Genomic DNA, 12,092 nt, shown 5'->3' with positions numbered 1-12,092 from the left:
TTTTTTTTTTCCTGTGACATGAGGAAAGGTTTGCACTAGATATGAAACGATCAAGTTAAATTTTTAAAAATATACCATAAACCTATTTTATAGACTTGGCTCCAAATGCACGTCTGTGACTATGGGTCTGTGGCTCTCATAATCATGTTTTTCAAAGTCATCCTGATCTCAAGTAGTCTTTCCCACAGATCGCATGAATTTTTTGGAAGTTGGAATTCCGCATCCAATCCGCATCTTGCAAATGGCCTCTCGCACCAAAGAATTGCACAGAAATCCTAGGTCAAGTCACATGTCTCCTTTCATAGCGCAAAGAACATAATCCCTGTAACTAATTTTCCAAGGTTGTCACTTTGCTTTCTTCTTTGAATTTGGAATTCTGATCTTTCTGGTCTAGTTGGCCCCACACATTCAAGTAAAGACACTCCCCCCACACAAAACAAGGTCTTGGGTCATGGGAGACCTTGGGTCAGGTTGTTTTGTAACTTATTTTCTTTATGGTTCCCTGGGTTCCATTTGGAGTTGTTGAATTCCCTTTATGAGTCTTTTTTTTTTTTACTCGCAGATAAACGTATAGGCTTCAACATAGCCATAAGGTAGTATGTCCTATATTCCAGGCACCATGCTAAGTGCTTTAGACACATTAACTTGTTAAGTTTACAGCCGTGTGATACAGGTATTTATTATCCCACTTTAGAGTTGAAAGAACCATGGCCGGGGACAGTGACATGACTCGTTAATACTTCACAGACACTAGGTACCCTGAGCTGGGATCTGAACTTAGGTCCACCTCTCAAGCAGAACGAAACATATCTGCAACCTCACGCATCCAGAAAGCACACTTGAGTTATTGAATCACTGGGCAGGAGCTATGGTTTGGCCAAGAGAACTATGTACCCTTGGATATCACTCTGAGGGAAGCACTTACATCTGAGTTCGGAAGATGGCAAAGTGTTGACATTTTCAGACCACTTATTTCTATTAATACAGTTGTTGGCACAATTCTGTATTGTCCAGATAATACTGGTGGACTTTGTGCCTGATAAGAGTTTATGCCATCTCTAAAATGCACAGATGCTGGAGATTACCCATTCGGGGGCTTTGGACACAGGTGCAACTGACAGTCACAGAGACCCACAAGATTCAATGTCTGGAACTCAGAAGCAGCTGGAATGGGCTAAAAGAGAAGAGCTAAGTAACAACCAGAATATTTAGGAACTGTCACTAGGAAACTGATCAATGAGCACTGGGGAAAGAATAGGATACAAAACAGAAAAGAATGGGTTCTTGGCATGGGTGTGTGGGTACACCTATGCGCACGTGTGTGTGTGTGTGTGTGTGTGTGTGTGTGTGCGTTGGATGGAGTGGGGGCTACTTTCTTACGTGAGTCGTTCAAGCTGTCTCCCTTGTAAGCCAGTTGGCTATGCATTTTCTCATAGACCAACAGTCCCGCGGAAACTGAGACAGCCTGTCAACCTTAAAATGAGAGTTTATGGTGAAACTCAGGGGTGGGGTGGGTTGTTCTGTTTGTTCCTTTTTCCTTATCCCTATCTCTTGTCACACCTGCAGTCCTCCATTCCCTCTAGGACATTGGCCATTTGGAATATGCTCACATTAAGATGACCAACAGTTCTTTGGGAATACAAGCATCGGACTCCCGGAAGCTCAGTTTCCTTATCTGTAAATGTTTGTACATCCCTCACAAGTGCGGTGGCCTTTGCCGACACAAACACACACACAAGTCATTCTACCAGTTCTATTACCCACGGTTCCTTCAAAAGCAAAGCTAATCCCATCTTTAGGGGATCATCCTGTACTTCCCAGTGCCTGGTAGAATTCAGAAATTACTCAGGCAGGCTTCCACCTTGGTTTTTGTCTTGAGTCAGATAATAACGGTGTCAGAAGGGTTTCCCTCAGAGGCCCCAGTCCTTGCAAGAGTGGTAACATTAAGCAGCCCCCAGACATTACACCTGGGTGGTTGAAATGCCTACCTTGGGAGGGGCGGCCAGTCATGGAAGCCAGTGTCATCGAAGGCTTGTAATTAGAATTAGTGTGACTAATTTCCAATGGAATTGGAGGCTCTTGCAAATTGCTTTTGTAGAAATCATACCCACTGGTGTTCAGCCTGCCCTGATTCATTCAGTGCTCACACACAGAAACAGCTGGTATTGGAGAACTCTACAAATACAGCAAATAATCACATGGGACCTGGTCTGAGGTCTGAGGGCATGGACCTCCTCTTGCATTAAAAAGAGGTATGCCGATGACATCATGTTAGTTGCCAAATTTTTCCAGTGTCTAAGAGGAGTGTCACAGAGCAACCCTGAACTCACACAGGTGAGTAGGGTTATCTCAGATGAGGCTCTTCCCTTTATGATTCTTCCTAAAATGAAAGAGTTGAACCCAATGGTCTCCAAAGCCCACCAGCTATAATGGTTACCTCTTGTATGACATAAAATTCTGTGAGCATTTGTACACATAAGAGGTGATAAGAGGTGACTTAATTGAATATCTACCTGCTTCATAAAATAACCCTGTGAAGTTGATACCATAATATTCCTATTTTACAGATGCCAGAATTAAGCTCCAGACTGGTTAAGTGCCTTGTCCAAGATGATGCCCAGAATTGGGATTTTAGCCTAAATAGCATAACCCCGAGGTCTAAGCCTTTAACCATTTATAATATTAATGGAAGTACTAATGGACCAGCCATGCATATGAAGGACTCCAGATCCTTCTTTTCTGCATTTCTCCATTTTTATCTATAAACTGTGTGTGTGTCAGCTCTCAGGCATCACCTGGCAGATGTACGTATATCACCTACCTCGGTCCTGGCATGTCAACCCTAGACAGGTTCTGGCAGATCACCTAGGCTGAGCGTTCTTAACCCATCATCCTCAGGCATGCATTAAAGGGTCCAGGAACTCTCTGAAGACATGTACAAAATGTGAGTGTGCGTACATAATCCTGAAGGCAGTTCTCATAGATCTCCTCAGATTTTCAAAAGGGTCTATGAACTTTTAGGATCAACTCACCCATCGACAACTGGTAAAACTGAGACCCAGAGAGGGAAATGGATTTGCCTATACCACAGCAAGTAGTAATAGAGCTGGGTTCAGACCCCAGAGCCCCCAATCTGGAACCTAAGTTTCTTCGGCTACATCACACCGATCTTACTTGGTACCTGGTTCCCTCTGATGTGCACCAAGAGTCAGCCAGAGTCAAGCTGCCTTTATGGGGGTCCCATGCACAGCTCACGGGCTTTGGGTATGGTTTAGGAAATCGTTGTGCTTCATGTATATCTTTGAGTTTAACCTTGGGCCTCTGCATCTCGTTGTTTCTCTTAAGTTCTTATCATTGATCATTACCACTGATCTACCTGTCTGCTTGTCTGCTCTAGACGAAGACTTAGGTCACGGCACCTCACTCAGACCTGTTTGCCCGTACCTGGCCCCATTTCTGGCCTCCATAGATGGTGGTCGGGCATTTGGGTCTTGGTGTTTTGATCTCTATAGAATGATTTTGATAAAATAAAAAGGAAAATGACAAAAAGTATGAATGGTTTCACTGTAGTATATTGAACATTGATCTTGAAATTAAAATGGTTTAATGAGAGTTAATGAAGAATATTTCTTGACAAAATTTCGGCCATGTCTGCCCTTTAAATGTTTGTAGATAGAAGCATGGAATCAAAGCATCCTCAGTGCCAAGTCACAGAGGTCAAAATGTCTGCCAGGTTAAACAGAAGGGTCAAAAGAAAGCTCCGATGTAAGGAGGACAAAATGTCCTGTAGGTGTGTTTGGTAAATAAGGAGGGGATCATTTGCAGGCAATGCCCTGATGAGGCAGGCAAGCTGAACTGATCACTGCCTTTGAAAAGCTCACTTGAAGATCCTAGTAACTAGCAGGGACTACATTCTTCTATGCACGCTTTAACCCTACAAGGTCAATGATGAAGCAGAACACCAAAGAATAGATATTATGAGTGGGTGAGTGAAGACTTTTCCGAGGCTGCTGGAGGGTTCCTGGAGAACTTCCTTTACTTCCTGAACAAGAGGGGTCTCTTCCTTCTGTGCCTTCCATTTCTGGCGGCCCCAGCAGTTTACTTGCCCCATATCATCTCCAGTACTAGGCAATGGCTCACCCACCAGACCTCTGGCCCACTCACTCTCATGACCTCATCTTCTTTGATGGAGCTGGGGTCAGGGGTGTCCTAGAGCTAGCTCCAACCTACTCCTGAGAGTTAGTTGTTAAGTGTCAGGAACTTCCTGAGTGGGTTGTTAAACACAGCCACTGTTAACAGTTAAATTATACAAAGAATATAAACTTATTATTTAATATATCACATTAAAAAGTGGTCATAAATATTCAAAATTCATCACTTCCTAATCAGCTTAGTAGTTTTTACTGCTATCTGTGCTCTGTAGTTTGTTCACACCCATCATCTCTGTTGGTACAAATACTAAATACGGCCGTGTGCATATCTTTCCCCGCCTCATACTCAGTGACATCACATCAGTAGCTTGAAATCAGCCAAAGTGGAAGTATTTATACCACAGAAATTTGCAAATGCTATAAATCAGGACTTAATTGATGGCTTCACTGATTGTCTGGAAAGTGGTGCTGATAAAGCATATTATACTTAAAATGGTCAAGTCTGTAGCCATTCCACCGCGATGAGCATACAAAAAAATGAGGCAATGTTCTTTTGATTTCAGCAGAAAAGCCGCTCACACCATTGACAAACAAATGATTTCAAACCTCCTTCATCTTATTTGCAAAGGAAATATCAGCCAACATTCATACCAAAACTATGTTACCCAGTTGCAACCATAGTTGACCTTAGATACAAGAGTTCCACATAAATCAATGACTGCGTTGTCGGAGAATCAACGGACCGTATGAAAATTCCCAGTAAAAGTATTCATATTTATTGTTATTTGTAAGTTGTTGCTGTACATCCCTTACCAAAGTAAAATTTATGCTAAACTTGACTATGCCTATCCACACACATTTTCTTTCTCAGAGAGCCAGCTGTTAGACACTTACCTCTGATGTCCCTCAGGAGCCCCTCCAGCTCTTCCCACAAGACCACCAGAATCTGCTGCAGCCATCAGGCCTTTAGGCCAAGTGAGGTCATGGTGGGCTCAGGGAAGTACCTGGAAGCTTCAGGCCAAAGAAAAGGAAAGCCAGTGTTTACACTAAGGCCTGGCTTCAGAATGGCCTTTGTCTGCTCAGGGACTTTATTTATTTTCCAACGAGCCTAACGCCTTTGACCCTAGCTTGAAGTCAAAGGACAGGAAGAAAGGTCCCTTTCTTTCATGGGGATTGGCCACATGGCTTGGCTGGGGAAGAACTTCGGGATGCTGTGAAGGCCTGGCCCCGGACCTCCCAGAGCCCTGGAATGACAGCTCATGTTAGGACTGGAAAGAGAATGACCTCACTTCTTCCTGGTGGCCTCACATCCTGTAGGACGTCCATACTCACTCACATACCTCTCGATTCCAGGTCTGTGATGTCCTACAGAGGGCATATTTATTTATTTCATCATGTTATCCAGGTATAATTTATAGCCTAAATAATGTGTATAATCCATTCATGTATTCATTCATTCATTTGTCCAATAAATCAGTATTGAACAACTTCCGTGGGTCAGGCACTGTTAGTGGGTGCATGAGTGACCCACATAATCTCTGACCGCAGGCACATAAAGTCAAGTGGACGATACGACATTAAGCTGGTTCCACATCCAGTTGGATGAAAACTATAAGTTTCACGTTGTTCTGGGTTGAATTGCTGATATTCAGGCAAACAAATACTCTTCTGAAAGTGGGGTACCAAGAGCTAAAATCTTGTGTGAGGTCACACATATGACAAGCAGTGGAGTTGTTCATTGACACCACCATTCATCCTGGTGAACAAGACCAATCTAGCTGAAGCCCCACAAAATTTAGCAAAAGCTGGGGGACTTGGGTGGCTCAGCCGGCTAAGCGTCTGACTTCAGCTCAGGTCATGATCTCACCGCTCGTGAGTTTGAGTCCCGCGTTGGGCTCTGTGCTGATGGCTCAGAGCCTGGAGCCTGCTTCAGTCTCTGTGTCTCCCTCTCTCTCTATCTGTCCCCTGTTCACGCTCTATCTCTGTCTCTGTCTCTCTCTCTCTCTCAAAAGTGAATAAACATTAAAAAATATTTAGCAGAAGTCTGGCTTCAGTTTTATTCAGTAGCAATATGGACAAAGCTTAGATTTGTATGGTGACTTTACCACTTTCTACCTACAGGGCTTTGAGTAACAGCCCATCTCTTACTTAACCACTCTGAACTTGCTTCCTTATATGCACTATATGAACAACTGTCCTATGCAATTACTTCCTGGATGGGGAGAGACTGTTGAGAGGAGTCAGTGATATAATGGGAACATACATTTAGCACAGTGTCTGGAGTATGAGTGTTCAAATCTCAGCTGTGAAGGCCAAAATGTTGGAGAAATTTCTCAGAGGATCCTGGTCACCCAGGAGCCCATTGGCTCCATGCGGTCATGGTCTGTGATTACCTTGCTCACTGGAGTATAACCCTAGCACATGAGAGGTATTAAACATTGGTTGTTTGGTTGTTTGGTTGGCTAGTTGGTTAGTTGGTCCGTTGGTTGGAGGGAGGGACAGAGGGAGTAAAGGTGGCTTGTTGCCTCCTTTACTATCCCATGACTCTCCCTCCTAGAACCTCTCACATGTGTACCCAATCTCCTCCAAGCAGACCAATAGATACTCAAAAGCAGGGACTGGGTTTTTTGCCCTCCTTCTCACCACACCCCCAGTTTCTGATTTCCCAAGGAAGGAGTCTGGGGGCTCTAAAACAATACTCTACCCGCTTAGGCCAAAACATACCTTAAAGCTGTCACCTGTCACCTGGTGCTCTTTATTCCGTAGAACTTCAGCACTGAAGAGATCTCCTGTGATCCTGGGTGAAGAAGCCATGCTTCTAGAAACCAACCGTCCTGCCCCTATATTTCATGGTCACTTCTCCTTAAGACAAAGGGGAACTATCACATGCTCATAAAAGAAATACTTCTCTTGAAGATCCTAAGTTCTAAACAAGCAAATGTGAAACCAAAATTATATGGTTATGAAAAGCACCGATTTTTATGTCAGATAAAACTGGTTTTTAATCTCTGGAAGCATCTTAATGACTTGGAGCCTGGATTCCTTCATCTGGTAAGTGGGGAGAATAACATTTTCTCTCTAGAGCCCTTTGGAGGATCAGAAAATATACTGTAGGTGAATTACTTAACATAATGCCTGCTACGGGACACGTGCTCAGTAACAGACCATGATTATCCCTGGCCATAACTGCTACCTCTTTGAAAATTAGGAAGACACCAGCACATCTAGGGCAACCCATCCCAAACAAATGAAAAAATTATGCTTATTGGTCTCAATAAACTCCAACTAGGCATCTGCTATGAGTGTTAGCAGCCCTATCACCAAAGTCCCCAGTCACTAATGAACAATAAGCAGGTAGGTTATGGTCTCAAAAATTTCTCCCTTTCATAAGGAATAAGAAGGGGTCACAATCTGAGTCCAAAATTTCGTTCGTTCATTTTTTTTTAATGAACCCATTCACCAAATCTTTATTGAGATTCTACCATCTGTTGACACGGGGCACAACTCTGAAAATACAGGGCTGAATGATCCAGACAAGGTCTTTGCCCTCATGGAGTTTCCAATCTACATGGGATGATCTTTCTTAAAGCCACACGGATGGTGTCATGATAAACTGTGATACGTTCCCTGAAGGAAAAGTACAGGGATCCTTGAGCGCATGCAAAAGAGAGAACTTAGTCTAAGGATATTAGAAGAAGGAAAGAGACACAGACTTTATATAACTGGAAAGAAAAGAAAGGAATGCCACAGGACTTGAAAGAGTGCCAGACCATCAGTCTCCATAATCCCTTAGGACTTTAAAACAACCAAAAGTGCAAATCCCTCCAGGTCATCTGTCTGTTTGGCTATCCTTCCCTCCGCCCACCAGAATCCCAAAGCTACATGTTCTAGGACAGACAAAAGTCCATTTTGTTTGTTTCATGAATAAGGAGCTGTTCGGTCACCAGGATTATCACGCAGCTGTTATTTAGCCTGTCCTGCGGCAGCTCCCCCGGGAGGAAAGCAGACGTAGCGGGTGTCATTCCTGTCTGGCACGATGTGCAGAGAAGTCAGGGGCGTTCCTACGAGCATCTCTATGAAACAAATATCTGATACATCTCCAGATGAACAAACAGCAAAAGTCCTCAATTTACGAGAAGGTGCAAGAACAAAGATTCACCTTCATGCATAATAGTTGATCCATGCAAGGAAGGTAAAGTAGTTGAGAATCAAATACATCATGTTTAACATCATAGTCTAGATCTGAAAGGTCAGAATCAAAGACAGAAGACATCATCTATTTTAAAAATCATTTCCACAGATAGGGGCCCCTGGATGGCTCAGTCAGTTAAGAGTCTGACTCTCAGTTTTGGCTCAAGTCATGATTTCACGGCTTCATGGGTTCAAGCCCTGCATTGGGCTCTGTGCTGACAATGCGGAGCCTGCTTGGGATTCCGTCTCTCTCTCCCTCTATCTCTGCCCCTCCTCCACTCATGCTTTCTCTGTATCTCTCAAGGTAAATAAGCCAAAAAAACAATTATTTCCACAGATAAATCATCTGTAATAGAATTGTGTAAGCCCAAATAAAAATAAAACAGAAGGTTAAGAAAATAGACAAGCATTTCTAAATACAGGTCCATGAAAAACTGTTTCTAACACTCTTTACCCACAAGAATGAAAGCATCTCAACACGAGCACGGGCTTCTCCACCTTATTTGTTTCACAAGACGTACCCGGAGGATGACGGTATTCCCACCAGCTCTCTCATGATATCAAAAGTAGTAATTCTCCCATGTCTGTGACTGCATTTCTGCCACCGCCTTTCAAGCCACCGGTACCATGATGAGACCCACGAGGCTCCACGTGGCTGCCTTCCTTGCTCAAGCATCCATAGGCTTCCATTATTGGCTCTGAGATATCTTGCAAATTCCCTTCCCTCACCCCACTCCTCACCCGGGGTCTTCAAAATCTAATTTATAATTTGTTTCGACCTATCACCACTATGCCTTTGTTACGTTTTCTGTTCCTCCTTTCATTTTCCCTTTGGGAAAGGTGGTTAATCATCTCTCTCCTAGACTGTTACTTGACTGGTCAATGAGAACCTCCGTATTTTTCTCAAGACCTCTTAGGATATCGGTTCTCTCCCATCCTGGTCTGGAGTAACTCATTTTTTGACTCACCAGAATCACCCCGTTGATTTCAGCCCAATATTCCAGCCTGACGAAACAAGTCTTGAACCTGCTCCTGTTGGTAATCACATCAGTGGTGATGTCTGTCCCAGAGATGTGTCACCTGATGTGGAGCCATTATATAACGTAATCATTTCATTATCAGAGAGACATGAATTCATATCTCACCCCTACCACTTACTAACTATAGGCTGGAGCCACTTCCATTCTTTTTTTTTTTTTTAATTTTTTTTTTAATCTTTATTTATTTTTGAGAGAGAGAGAGACAGAGCGTGAGCAGGGGAGGAACCGAGAGAGAAGGAGACACAGAATCCGAAGCAGGCTCCAGGCTCTGAGCTGTCAGAGCCCGACGCGGGGCTAGAACCCATGAACTGGGAGATCATGACCTGAGCCAAAGTCAGGAGCTTAACCAACTGAGCCACCCAGGCGCCCCTCCACTTCCATTCTTTAAACCTCAACGACGATAAAAACAAAAATTGCATCTTCTCAAATCGTTGTTAGATTACATGACAGAAGTTTTGCATAGGACCTCGTGCATAATACTCACTCAAAAATGTCAACCATTATTTTTATTTTGATGTGTGTGAATTCCCTGGTCCCCGTGAAGCTGTCCAGCAAATTACACATAAGAAAAACAAAGGCCAGAGATCTCTTGTGCTCTTTGAAGCTCCCACCCAGGTCAGTGCTTTTCAAACTGTACGTTAGTGAGCCTGTTAGAAACCAATTTAGCAGGTCATAAGTTGGATGTTTTAAATTTAGAATAGAATAGTTTTTAAATGGATAGAATATATCCGTGCACTTCACGTTGTAAGGACTAAATGGTATTTTGTCAACCATGTATTTTATATGTTCATACCTATGTATGCTGGGATACAAAGTAAGATGCATGTAGGGACGCCCGGGTGGCTCAGTCGGTTACGTGTCCGACTTCGGCTCAGGTCATGATCTCGCAGTTCATGAGTTCGAGCCTGGAGCCTGCTTCGGATTCTGTGTCTCCCTCTCTCTCTGCCCCTCCCCTGCTTTCGCTCTGTCTCTCACTCTCTCTTAAAAATAAATAGACATTAAAAAATTTTAAAAAACCACAAAGATACATTTCTTACTGTGTGTCACAGTAAAAAAAAAAAGTTTGAAAGCCAGTGCCAGTGCTACAAGCCGATCCAGAGCTATTATAGACACTATTCGATACTGCTTTTAGTATTTAAGAAGACATTACTGCCCCCTACTGGAACTCTTGATTTCTCACCGAGAGGGACTACCATAGATTAGCAAAAGCCTAGTTTCTGGGTCCATATGACCTCAGTCATCCTCCCTTTACCCTGTCTGGAAGTGCACCCAGAGGGCACGCTTCCGTGGAGCTATCCTGATGCCCTGGGCAATAAGTCAAAGGCAGCCCCAGAAGTGCCAGCTGGAGTTCTCACCTCTAAAATAATTTGTAAGGGGTGCCTGGGTGGCTCAGTAGGTTGAGCACTGAGGCCATGATCTCAGGGGTTGAGAGTTCAAACCCCGCGTTGGGCTCCACGCTGATGGTGCGGAGCCTGCTTGGGCTTTTCACTCTCTCCCGTCTCTCTGTCCCTCCCCCACTCGCGCTTTGTCTCTTTCAAACAAACAAACAAAATCACACATAATGGCCTCACAGAGCCTCCGCCCCCAAAGATAGATGTGTTTCAGCCATTTCCTTGTGTATGAAAAAAAGAAGGAAAACAAATCTCTCAGATAGCATAGCATTTATACCATGTGCCAGGCACTGTGTGCTCAGTGCTTTTACGTATGCCATCTGATCTAATTCCAACAGCCCCGGACTCAGAGAACTTAATTAATTTGGTGAAGGTTGCACAGCTAGTCGAAGATTCTAACTCAGCGTGCCTGATGCCCTTGCCCTCACCCCGTACTGCTGCCTGGGTGAGGGCAAGTCTTAGTGCCTTGAATTTCCCCTTCCTCTCCTCCCCTTTTCCACCCATCTCAATGGGAGCGATTATCAAAAGGAAAGGAGGTAGGGGCTCCTGGGGGGCCCAGTCAGTTAAGCGTAAGGCTCTTGATTTCAGCTCAGGTTTTGATCTCACAGTTTGTGAAATCGAGCCCCTTGTAGGACTCTGAGCTGACAATACGGAGTCTGCTTGGGGTTTTCTCTCTCTCTCCCTCTCTTTCTGCCTCTCCCTTGCTTGTGCACGCACACATTCACAGGCGTGCGTGCTCTCTCTCTCTCTCTCTCTCAAAATAAATAAATTTTTTAAAAAAGGGAAGGAGGTCAAAATGGACAAGGTCATGAAAAACAAAGGAAAGCCTGAGAAACTATCACAGACCCGAGATGACCAGGGAAACATGACAACTAAATGCAATGTGGTACCCTGGGATTCTGGATCACAAAACGGACTTTAGTGGGGGAAACTGATGAAGTCCAGATAAAGGCTGGAGTGTGTCATTGCAATAGCCAGGTCCTAATGGGTTTCCCACCTTCCTTCCTGCTGCCCCACCTTCCATTCTCATATTGCTTCCAGAATCATCTTTCTAACGCACAAACCTGACCCTGTCTCTCTACTGCTTATAACCTTTACATTGGCTCCCCGCTCACGCTCAGGGTGAAGACCAAACCCCTCAAGGTCTGTCTCCAGCTTCCTCTCTGGCATCTTCTCCCACTTCTACTTCCCAACCCCCCTGACTCCGCTCCAGCTTTACTGCATTGAACTGCTGTTGGCAGAAAATGCCAGGTCCCCTCCACCCTCTGAATTTAGCTTGACACATGCCCTGTCAACTCCATACCCCCTAACCTACAATT

The sequence above is a fragment of the Panthera uncia genome (genome assembly GCF_023721935.1).
Source record: "Panthera uncia isolate 11264 chromosome A1 unlocalized genomic scaffold, Puncia_PCG_1.0 HiC_scaffold_17, whole genome shotgun sequence".
NCBI lineage: Eukaryota > Metazoa > Chordata > Mammalia > Carnivora > Felidae > Panthera > Panthera uncia.
The sequence above is the reverse complement of the archived record's forward strand: the minus strand, read 5'-3'. Positions refer to the sequence as shown.